The sequence below is a fragment of the Lucilia cuprina genome, chromosome 4, assembly GCF_022045245.1.
Source record: "Lucilia cuprina isolate Lc7/37 chromosome 4, ASM2204524v1, whole genome shotgun sequence".
NCBI lineage: Eukaryota > Metazoa > Arthropoda > Insecta > Diptera > Calliphoridae > Lucilia > Lucilia cuprina.
Window position 1 is genome coordinate 72664902 of NC_060952.1, and position 13030 is coordinate 72677931.

Sequence of the window (13030 nt, forward strand, 5' to 3'; positions counted from 1 at the left end):
AAATGTGTTGAATCAAATGATAAAATGTGCTGAATTAAATGATAATTTTTGTCACTAGGAGTTGATACATCTAGGTGTTAGAACGACTTTTTTGAAACTAGCGAATTTTTGCTTTAGTTTGACACTTGGAATTCTCGCGTTAATTTTGTGAGAAAAACATCTTGTTCAGGGGTCGTCAATCACTGTTCCCATTAATGTCCTAATTGAATCTAATTTCAACAACGATCTGACAATGGCAAGGAAAGTGTTACGTGTTACATAACTTTAACCACATGTTCTGCATCAGGATTCGTTTGTCCAAATTTGAGTAGTATTTCCAGTTAAGAAAGCTATAATCCAACTAACCTCGGACCTGCTCTCACTGAAGGTTCCTCTCATTATTTTCTATTTGTGGACACCACAAAATCGAATTAATTATATGAGGTCCATGGACATAAGTACCCAAATAATGTTATATCCGATACAAGATCGCACTTAAGGTGTTTGGGTCTCAAGTGTTTTATTTTTCTTAACACCTGGTCTGCATTCGTCAGAATGGAGTAGTAGTGTCCTTAGTCATCTGTTTCTAGTTAAAAAATATGATTAGACTAACTACGGTTTTCTTCGGTAACTAATTAACTAACTAACAAACTTACTTACTTACTTACTTATTTACTTATTTACTTACTTACTTACTTACTTACTTACTTACTTACTTACTTACTTACTTACCTACTTACTTACTTACTTACTTACTTACTTACTTACTTACTTACTTACTTACTTACTTACTTACTTACTTACTTACTTACTTACTTACTTACTTACTTACTTACTTACTTACTTACTTACTTACTTACTTACTTACTTACTTACTTACTTACTTACTTACTTACTTACTTACTTACTTACTTACTTACTTACTTACTTACTTACTTACTTACTTACTTACTTACTTACTTTCTTACTTACTTACTTACTTACTTCCTTACTTCCTTACTTACTTACTTACTTTTTTACTTACTTACTTACTTACTTACTTACTATCTATCTATCTATCTATCTATCTATCTATCTATCTATCTATCTATCTATCTATCTATCTATCTATCTATCTATCTATCTATCTATCTATCTATCTATCTATCTATCTATCTATCTATCTATCTATCTATCTATCTATCTATCTATCTATCTATCTATCTATCTATCTATCTATCTATCTATCTATCTATCTATCTATCTATCTATCTATCTATCTATCTATCTATCTATCTATCTATCTAAGTAAGTAGCTAACTAACTAACTCACTAACTATCTAACTAACTAAGTAAATAAAGAACTATCCAACTAACCATTAGAGCTGGAATCATCTTGTGATGATGGGACCTTCATTAGGGGAGCTTAGAACATCCTATGTAAATTAAATACAAAAATTGTTATATCAGAGAATTTATTAGACTTAAAATTCTTAAACTTTGCATGAAAACTGATATCTATGTGGACATTTGGGAAATAAATTGGCGGAATTGCAATTGAGGGCGTTTTAGCTGTCATGTGGATTAAAAACAAAAGTTAGTTTATCTGGAAAACTATTACAACACGAATTTTAAAATTTTTCACGAAGAACTTTAACGTCCATCTAAACATTTTGGAGAATATGAGTGGACTTTTATCGGGAGCTTTAAAACCTCTCATATGAATTAAATACAAAAATTTGTAAGTCTGAGAAACTATGACTTGCAAAAGGCGGGCAAGTTCATATCTGGGAAGCTATTTTATACCTATGTGGAGATTTGGTTAGTAAATTGGCGGACTAGCAATAGAAGGTTCGCCACCTCTCATATGAGTTAAATATAAAATATCGTTTATTTTCGAAACTGTTATTGCTAGAATTGTCTAAAATTGTAAATAGATTTACATTGGTGTTAAGGCAGTATATAACTAATCGAATATAGTTTGAGTATGATTAAATATCAATAACAATAAGGAGTATTGTGCCTTAGATCATATTATAACGTAAATTCATACATATATTGGGATGATGTTAAGATACATCAACTTAATAGCCAATAATTAAGTTTTTAACAGGCCAAACTGAAGGTAGATTGTGAAAATGGATTGCATTTGTAATATAATAATTAGTTTCACACAGTTGGAGATCCATTCTTGTTTTGCCATCTATTATATGAAGGAGTACGATTAAAATAAAACATGTATCTCTGGAAATATCTCAAAAAAACCTCTGTTTATCAATTAAATATTTTCGAATTTAAAGTTGTTGTTTGGTGTTGGAATATTGTCTTGTTGCTTCTTTTTTTTGGGATTTTAAATTAAAACAAGTTCGTTGTGATGTTGTCTTCAATCAAACTCAACATGTCCAAATCTCATACAGTTTGTTGAAAGAAAGAAAAAAAAACTTGTATGTATACATTTGTTACAGTTGTTGTATGTTGGATGTTGTTAAATGAATACAGCAACATGAAACAAAAAAATCAAGAAAGAAAGAAAAAATTAACCCAATTATGTCCATAAGAAATGTAATCAAAGTGGACGACAACGACACAAACCAACCAAAAGTCATTACAAGTGAGCAAGCGCTCGTTCAGCAATTCGAAAGAAACCAGATACAAAAACTCACTTACATACATTCTATGGACTAAGTATTTACTCACTTATATGTAGCACATTTTCGGAATGGAACATACCAAACATTCACATACTTATTCATTCGCATACACCTCTAATTTAGAGTCATCTATACACAGATTTAATTCAATACAAGTTTTGTCGAACAGTGATATAAATACTTGCAACAGCAACAAACATTATTTTTATTCGGACAACAGCAATCATACATACTTACTTGTTTCGCTCATTTAGTCAGTCACTTATATATGTATAAGTCCACATATTTACTAACAACCTGATCAAAGTATTTTAGAGCATATTGTTGTTGTTGTTGTTTTGCTGCTTTTGAAAAAGGCCAGAACTTCCGTCTTGTCAAAATGTGGGTCATATTATGAATGTTGTACAATATTATTTTTTTATTATTGTACCCTACACCACACTTTAAGGTCAAGGTGTTGCAAGTCAGAATTTGTATTTGTTGTTATTTCCTCTAAATGCGTTTGAATGCTTACGGTTTGACCTAGTAGCAACTTCTGTTTACACCAAACACTTCGTGTACACGTTAGAATTATTTTAATGTAGAAAGATTAAATTTATGTGTTAATTGTACAGCAAATAATTTTTAAAAAGTTGGAAAAGGTAGATATTCGAAAAGAAATAGTAATTTCTTAAACTCTGTGATTCACTAGAGATCTAATTGGTATCTCTAACAAGGTTAAACAGGATTCGTTAATTTGAGATGACACTTCGAACTTATACGGTTGTATGGGGGCTAGGAGAAATAATGGACCGATTTCAACCATTTTCAATAGCGTTCGTCCCTGAACCAAAAGAAGAGTATGTGCCAAATTTCATCAAATTATATTGAAAATTGCGACCTGCAGCGTGCGCACATGGACACACAGACAGACTGACGGACGGACAGACGGACTATAGCTAAATCGACTCAGAAAGTGATTCTGAGCCGATTGGTATACTTTAAGGTGGATCTAGGACCAATATTTTTGGGTGTTACAAACTTCAGCACAAACGCATAATACCCTCCCCACTAAAGTGGTGTAGGATATAAAAATCTCCGCATATATATATAAAATTGGAGTTGAGAACCTTGTTAGATGCAAAAATTTCCGCGTATATATTGAATTCTTCTTCTTGTCAACGACTGATATTTTGTATCTTCTATCTCAAAAGGTAAGTTTTCATCTTGATGCAGAAAGTTCTTGTGTAGCCGCAATATCGTCAAAAGCAAAACCATATAGTCCTTGTTACTTTTACAAAGTCAACAATTCGGTATCCACAATTTTCTATCATACTAAATAATCATAATATACATAAAGTACGGTTTAAGAACTTACCCAATTCCGAAGGTACTCAAGAGTAGATTATTTGTTTGACTCATAGAGTCCAGAATTGATAATAATTATGCTTAGGTGTTTCTGGTATATAAAGTACGGTTTAAGAACTTCCCCCATTACGAAGTTTCTCAAGAATAGATTATTTGTTTTACTCATATAGTCCAAAATTGAGAAAAAGTATTTGGGTTTCTTTGAAATATCCAAAACTTCCGAAACTTACTAATTTGCTTGACAATCTAAACTTATAATATTTGTTATACAAATTATGTAATTTATGTTACCTGTTTTTTGATTAAATATTAATTTATCGTAGTTCTTACTATATTCCTAGGGATTTAATCCAGATTTGGGTCCATTCTTGCATATTAAAAAAAACATGCCAAGCTGATTATGATCGTTGCAGCAATGCTGAGAATATAATATCTTCCCAGTAAAATATTTTCTAATTTTGGTAAAGAGTATTGTAAGAAATGTAGTTATTTCATACATTACTTGGTAATGAGTAATCATCTATATAAGTATATAAAAGCGTAGCGTTACTGAGTGACTGATTCATCCGCACATCCCAAACGGCTGAACCTAGAATCATGAAATTTTGACAGTAGATGTGTTTTTGGTTATGTAGATCCACTAAGGAGGAATTGTATCTACTCTTAAAATGATAGGTGTCTGGTACTTTTTTGAAATTCGTACTTTTAAGGGGTAAAAATGTGTAACAAAGGTAATTTTGATACGTTTTTCAGCCCTTTATAACTTTTAAACTAATTAACATAATCAAATTTTTCTAAATATTTTGGATACATCTCTCAAAATTATGAGACACCTGTTTCGTACTTTTTTAAAATTCAGTCCTTTTTGGGTGTAAAAGGGACAAAACTGTATTTATGGTACTTTTTTTTAGCACATTAAGAAAACTTTTTCGGTTTATTGAACTATTCATCTTAAATTACGGACTAACTCTGTAATATTTATTGTAATAAAATTTTTGCTATTTCACTGGGTAAAAAAGTACCAAAAAGGGAAAAAAACGGGAAATTTAATTTTATTCAAACTCATTGAGCCAACTTTTATAAAATTTCAAAAAGTAGTTTATTTACTCACACAAAATAAGCTTTTGGTATATTATTTTGGAATTCGAGTATATAGGACCAAATGCGAGTAAATTGTTTGGTACCTTTTATAAAGCACAATTTTTCTGGAATAAATAAATGCAGATTTGAATCGTTTGATATATATGTAGATTTAAATACGGAACATTTTGTAAACTTAATTTTTAAAAAAGTATACTTCTAAGCGAAAAGGGGAAACATTGTACTCTTTTTATTAGTACTTTCCACTTAGGTAAACTTTATTCCACTTTTGGTACTTTTTCTTACTTCAAATGATACTCTATGTATGTTCTTTAATATGAACTGAAAACACATTATTAAAACATTCACGGTCCTCATTGAATAAGATCCTTTAAGAGACATCTTTTTAGTACTTTTTATCTCATAAATTGTAGTTTTTTAATTTTCTAAAATATTCAACCTAGGAACATTAATTTTAACATACATGGTCTTGACTGAATAATATTCTGGAACTATTTGGTACTTTTCTATTATTCAAATGGATTCTTTATAATGGTTAACCGGAACACACGGTCCTTATTAAATGAGAATTTATTGAAAGAGATCTTTGTTCTTTTTTCGTTTTTCCGATGGTACTTTTTGATATTTTTACGATATTGAACATAGTTAGGGTAGCAAAGCACCCAGGGTATGCTAGTTATGAATAACAGTAACATTGTCTATAGCGTGTGTCAAATGAGGAGTTAGTTTGTGCTTCTAAACCTAGTCGATATTAGAAGTTTTTTAAAGAAATGTTCAAATGTTGTTGTTTTGTGAAGAAACCATTCCATTTAGAATGATAAAATACGTAAGAACACAAAAATAACTGAAAAGTCAGTTTTAAATCCGAAAAATCGAATATGAACATATGTAACCTGTTATTTTTTGGTCATCGTTGAACAAAAGTAAGTAGTAATTACTGACACTTTTCTCCAATATTACTTTCCTACTTACCGGCTAAGTAAAGATTTTGCTGGGATGAACTCGAAATTTTAAAGCTGAAATGTTGTCAATGTCCACGTTATCCTTCTCTCTTTATATGAAGCTTAAAAATTTACTTTGTATGTGTTGCATAATTATGAGGTGTACTAAATCGATATCTCGATTTTCATTATTCCTCAAATTTTTCAGATTCCACAGAATTCAAATATTATTTTTCATCATTAGTTTATCTGGGTTCTTGTTAAGGCTGTGACGATAGTCCTTTCGAGTTGCTTTTTGTACTTTACTATTTGCGCACTCTAAAGGAAGCACACAATAGCCAGAGATAAAAATCTCACTGAGATGGTTATATCTAGCAGGTCGCCCAATCTATCTACTCAGGGAAATCGTGTGAATTAAAATATATTAGATTCAAAGTATTTAAGAAATATCCTGTTTATCCAACCTGGGAAATCGTGAGGTGAAAAATATATTAGTAATAGCATATCATCTAACCAAGAGCCTTAGTTGAGCCTGTGTTACCTACTAGCGTGACCTGCCTTTAATCATATAGAAGAACAAAGTTCCGCCACAGAGTATGACAGTTATTAGCATAATTTTTAACGAATATCAGATACATTCCATCATTGATCTTGAAGCAGTTTTCTCCGTCATTTATTATCATGCTTGTAAATTTTCTGCAGGCTGGAAGATTGATTATGTAATCATGATTCCTAAAAAAGAGTGGCGAATAACCCAAAAAATTACAACTCAATAGCAATTATTTGTTCTGTCGTCAGTGTGGCTTTTGTATCGGACGAAAAACCTACTTGTAGGTTTCACCTTATTTCAGGGAAGTGGTATCATTCCATTCACCATTTCAGTGAAAGTAAAGTGGTGTGACGTGGTGCATTTTTATCAAAACTATTTGCTTTTGGTGTCGGTTATTAATTCTCTCGATTTATTTCGAGTTTCTTTAAAGATTGCTTTATATGAGTTGTTATAAAGGGGATCTCCTTAAAAGACCCCAAGGATATTTTTTACTTCTATATTTCTAAATGTCTGACTTTTAATCCTGTCAACTCTTTTGCAGATGACAGCAACATTTGGAGATCGTTACAAAAAATTAAAGCCAACTCTTATGTATTGATAGTTACTCCAATGTCTACAGATAGGAAAGTGTGATGGTTTTTGTCGGGGTAACAATGGGGCATCCAACTCTATTGATTCTCTAAAGCATCATTTTCTTCAAATTATGCCTTTTGATTCCGATTCTCGCAGTACACGCTTCTCTTTATCAAAGTGACACACGGAAAACTCATCATTTAGCAACTTTTTAGGTCGTTAAGTACTTACATCACGCTTCCTAAACAGATATAGTTTAATTTAAAACTCAACTGGAAAAAAGAACTTCAAAAATAAATACAAAATACTTGCCTTGCAGTCAAAGTGTATTGCAATTTATTTAAGGAAATGTACATATCAGAGAAAAAACTTTGCAATATTAAGTCAAGTAGCCAACCATATGCAATCATAACCCAGAAAACCATATATAAACATTTTATCGAAGTCCAAAACAAAAAGACACTTTGAACTAAAGAACAAATCGTCTTGCAGATACTACAACCCAAACTAAAAAGACGAGAAGGTAAAACTGAAAAAGAATGAAAAGATGGTGCGTGTCAAGTGCGTTTGCGTTCTACATTAATTTTAGTACAAAGCAAAAGACTTTAAGGCTTGTGGCAACTTTTTTTTTAAATTTACTGTAGTTTTTTTTTTGTTCTTCATATTCTTGTTCAATACTCCCCTCTGACTATACCACAGTTTTTCAACTCCCAAATGCAACAAGTCTATCCCAACCCATTCCATGCTTAATGATGCAGCTCGCAACAAGTGCAACAAATAACGTTGTCGCATCAATAAATTAAATGCACTAAACTACTAAAACAACAACAGCAGCAGCAGCACAATAACAAAGTCACATTCTATAACAAATGTAATGTACAACAACGCTGAACACAACACAAACCCAACATGTATCCGTATGCAGTCATGTTGCTGTGATTAAATCTCTGAATGATGAGTACGAATGAGTGTTGGAACAACAAGCCAAAAAATAAAATAAGCAACAGCAACAGGTTCTTCTGTCGTCTTCACTGTTGGTGCCTTTTTTTGGCTTTTGGGCTTTTTGTGTGAAGAAGATCTGTAGAGCTTAAAACATAAACTACTACAATGTGATTAAGTAGAAGAAAAAAGTTTAAAAACAATACTTTTAGAAAAAAATCAAAGAATACAATTTGGAGTTGAAAACCTTATCATTAATTCCGTCAATGTAATTTTGGTTTTTTTCTTCATTTTTATGTTGCATTTATAAAGAACAGTGGGATAGAATTTGGTAAAATATTTTGTATTAATTTTCAGAAAATGTCTAAAAACATTGGCAACTTACAATTTTCAGAAATGCTTTTTTACAAAAAAAACTTTAAGTTTACAGACATTTTCTGCCAACGTTGTAAGATCTGCCATTCACTTATCACAGCTTTTAACGTTGAATAGATTTCAGTACTAAAACTTTAAGCACAAGGATTAATTGTTGGGATGTCTAGAGAGAATTCTACTGACAGACTGTATCAATAAGAAGAATAAAAATGCCAGCTAAGTGGCAAGAGTAATTCAGAAGTTCGTTGTAGTATCAGAATTAGTCGCAGTTATTAGAATTAAACCTTTATTATCTAAATAAACTACAAGCATTGTATATTCTAAAACCACTGTACACATTCCACTTCAAATTGGCGCACAATTTGGCTTTTTCCACATGTTCTTCTACTTCTTCTACTTTTTCCAACTTTTTCTCCACCAACACTGATGTCATAGTACATGCATGCAATCATTCAATATTATGCTGGCAGCATAATCAAGTCAATACTAAACATACCGCATACCAAACACAACGTGATATGGGCCAAAACAACATCGTACATATAGACGTACCATTAACAGAGAATTACCACGCTCCCCACAATCAAAAAAAAAAAAAACATGACACCCTAAATAACAATAACAACAACAACAACCGCTTACACCGGCTATAATATTTACAAAATAAAATCTATTCAAGTAAAATGAAGAAGATTGAACCCAACCCAAACTGAAAACAAGAACAATAACAACAACGAAAAAAGCCGAATAAATTTTTAAATCAAAGATAAAAGACGAAAATTTTAAATTAAAAGAACATCAATGTATAAACAGCGACTGAATGCGATGCGTCTTTTGTTGGATTGCGATCCAAAAGATATAAAAAGCAATAAAATGTATAAAATGCACTTTACTCGATGAAAATATATAAGAAAATAACGCTATTACAACAAAAAAATCATGTGAAGTTTTGTATTGATTTTTTTTGGAATAAATTTTCAATTCAATTCGAGTCATTTTCTGTTTGCGCCCATTAAATTTGGAATGTTTGTAATAGGAAAATTATTTGAGGTTAAAAGAAAAATCTAGTAAAAATATGACATTTATGGTTTTGAATTTTTTCTTGTAAAGATCTATTTTAACTAAAGTACCCAAATTGAAACAATCCGTTATCAATAGCAAGCTTGCCACTTTTCTTAACAACGGTTGTCGAAATGACAACGAATTGTTCCAATTTTGTCAACATAGTGTTGTCTGACAACAAAATGTTGCCATACGTATGACAACGGATGTTATTGAAATAATTATAAACTCTTTGGTGTCAATGTGGTAGCAGGCGTGTGCAGTTTAAAAACTTATTTTTCCCCGTGTGTACAATTCCCTAATTACGCTAAAGCGCTTAAATGTTGTAATAACCTGGCATGAATACTATATGTGCCTTAAAATCGTGCATTATGTTTATTAAAAAATTTCTTTTTATATTTCGTCATTATTCTCATTAAATCGTACGCGAAAATATAAGGTGTAATTTCGATTTTGTTACATTGGCAATTTTACGCAGTGTCCTTAATAACATTTAAGTGGAGGTTTCATTGTAAATTACACATTTAATGCGCAGTTATTTGATGCTCTTGTTAAGTTCTTTTGTTTGTATTTATCAATATTGTGTTAAGTCATCCAAGGAGAAGTAAATAATGCGAAATGAACGCATTTATGTAAGAGTTTTATAATCAGTTATAACGAATGGTAAGTACCCACTATCAGGAAAACTTCTAAATTGGCAGCTTTGGTAACGTCATACTCCTCCTGGAATTTTGTTTTGGTATGGTCCTTCAAATACAAATTTATGTTAAAAAAAGACTATTACAGAGAAAGTTTCTAAAAAATGTGTGACATCGCTTCTAAGGAGACTGAATCGATTTTCAGCCTGACAATGCCTGAGAAAGTATTCCAGCGGTTTACAGTTGTCTTTATGTTTTCTACTTTTGTCTGAACACAGTTGGTTAGATAGATAGATAGATAGATAGATAGATAGATAGATAGATAGATAGATAGATAGATAGATAGATAGATAGATAGATAGATAGATAGATAGATGGATAGATAGATAGATAGATAGATAGATAGATAGATAGATAGATAGATAGATAGATAGTTTTTTAATTAGCTAGTGGGTTAGTAAATTAGTTAGTTAATTAATTAATTAGTTAGTTAGTTAGTTAGTTAATTAGTTAATTAATTAGTTAGTTAGTTAATTAGTTAGTAAGTTAGTTAGTAAGTTAGTTAGTAAGTTAGTTAGTAAGTTAGTTAGTAAGTTAGTTAGTAAGTTAGTTAGTAAGTTAGTTAGTAAGTTAGTTAGTAAGTTAGTTAGTAAGTTAGTTAGTAAGTTAGTTAGTAAGTTAGTTAGTAAGTTAGTTAGTAAGTTAGTTAGTAAGTTAGTTAGTAAGTTAGTTAGTTCGTTAGTTAGTTAGTTAGTTAGTTAGTTAGTTAGTTAGATAGTTTTGTATGGCGACTTTGAATACAGAACATTCACTTTCTATTTAAGAACGGCACATACTTAGTTCTTTTAAAACTATTATGTTTACCAATAACTTTAGTTCTCCTTAGATATGTACATGTTCTAATGTTATATTAATAAGTATTATAATACTAATTTCTTTTTATTAAATGAAGTTGTAAAATCTTTGTATTCTATTTTAAATAGTTTTACAAATTTATTTCAATTTAACTGTTTATTGCTTGATGAAATTGAATACAAATTCGCTTTTATAAAATTTTTATTAAAAGAATTTCCGCTAGATTTAATAGAATATTAATTTATAACAATATAACAATTCTATTGTTGTAATAAATCTTTAACGAATTTTTGTAACTGAAATTTGTTTAAAAAATTTAAAGAATATAAAAGAAAACAAAAAAAATTAAATAAACATAAATTTTATGATGTCAAAAAACAAGTTATAAACAATAAAAAAACAAATAGAAAAAAAGCTTTAAATTATAAAATAAAAAATAATTTATTATTTAAAAATGGTTAAAATATAAATTGTCTGTGTGTGAATGTGCGCATACTTAAACTTCTTTGTAACTCTTGGACTTTATTAAAAATTATTATAATTTCTTTTGTTCTAAATTTGACCAACTTAAATAAATTTGTGAAAACATAAGAAATATGTACATATATAAAAGAAAACATGACTACAATAAAATTATTTAAGAAAAAACAATAACTACAACAAGACTAATTTATGCACATTAAAAATGAAATTATAACAAGTTGAAAGAAAGAAAAAGAAAAGATAAAGAAACAAGATTATACGTAAATAAAAAATAAGAGTTAAGAGCAAGAAAAGTAAGAAAATTACAAAGAGGCCAATCACGATCTTGAGATACTGTTTATCAATTATGATAATTTATATTTGCGTAGTGAGGGATCCTCCTTCATAAAAAACCATGCTTAATGCTGCTGGTTAAGATTCATAGATTAAATTGTCTCACAAAAGAAAAAAATGGACTAGAACAGTTTACAAGAGTGCATACGTTATTTAGGGGATTATCGTTCTCAGTGTTACTTCTGGCAAATAGATTCCAAACTAATTTCAGAGTATTTTATCTTTTTATCTAAGTTTTGGAAAATGCAAGGTTGTCATCATCTCTACGTATGTATGTGTTTGTCAATTAGTGAAAAAAAGTGATTTTTTTCTAATTAACAGTTGTGAACGTTAAAGTCATCTTTTGAAGTGGAGCCATATTGGTCAAAATATATCAATAGATAATATTTATCTGAGCTATCAAGCAGACGTATGGTCTTCACTAAGTCCTTTTTCTCAAAAGTTATTTTATTCTCAAGTTAACTATGCTGTACATGAGAGGATCCAGCTCAAGTGTTTGGGTGAGGGAAATTTTGGTTTTTTTTACTTAAATTAATTTTTTTCCTCATTTTTCGGTTTTTTTGTTGTTGAAATTTCCCTTTTTGACATCCCTTGGAATCGATCCTGATGCGGTGTATATGATCATTCTGGACTTATATAAACTGCACGTCCAAAGAACAGCTAAACAAGGTCAAGTGTGAGACATATAGTCGCAGAGAAGTTATTTACAACTGACTTCACTAGTGAATTGGGTTTCAGTGGATAAGCAATCTTTTCATTATCAGAAACTGGAAGCGTAAACAAAAACTTTTCCTGTAAATTGCACTGTGTATCAATCTTTTAACCAAGTACCCTCTTCCCGCGAATTTGGGTTTAAACCACAGCCACTACATGGTTCCTGAAGGAAGCTCAACCAACTGACCAAGCAGGACAAATAAGTCGAACGGGTTAGGTTTAAACTGTAAGGCTAAACTTTTTAACTATTTTTAAAAAGTTTTACACATGTATTGCAACATGTGGCAGAGTATTGTGATGATGAAATTTAGCAGCTCATAATTAGGACCGTTTGATCAACAATACAGAGAATTACATTAGTGTCATGGAAATTTGGCTTTGCTTTTGATTTGACTGGATGGACGGGCTTCACATACGATCTCTTACGTTTTGACATTATACTCGCATATGACTGTGCGACTAAGTATTGGATATATGTTTGTTTCTTTTCTCCCGGATTCAACTCGTACA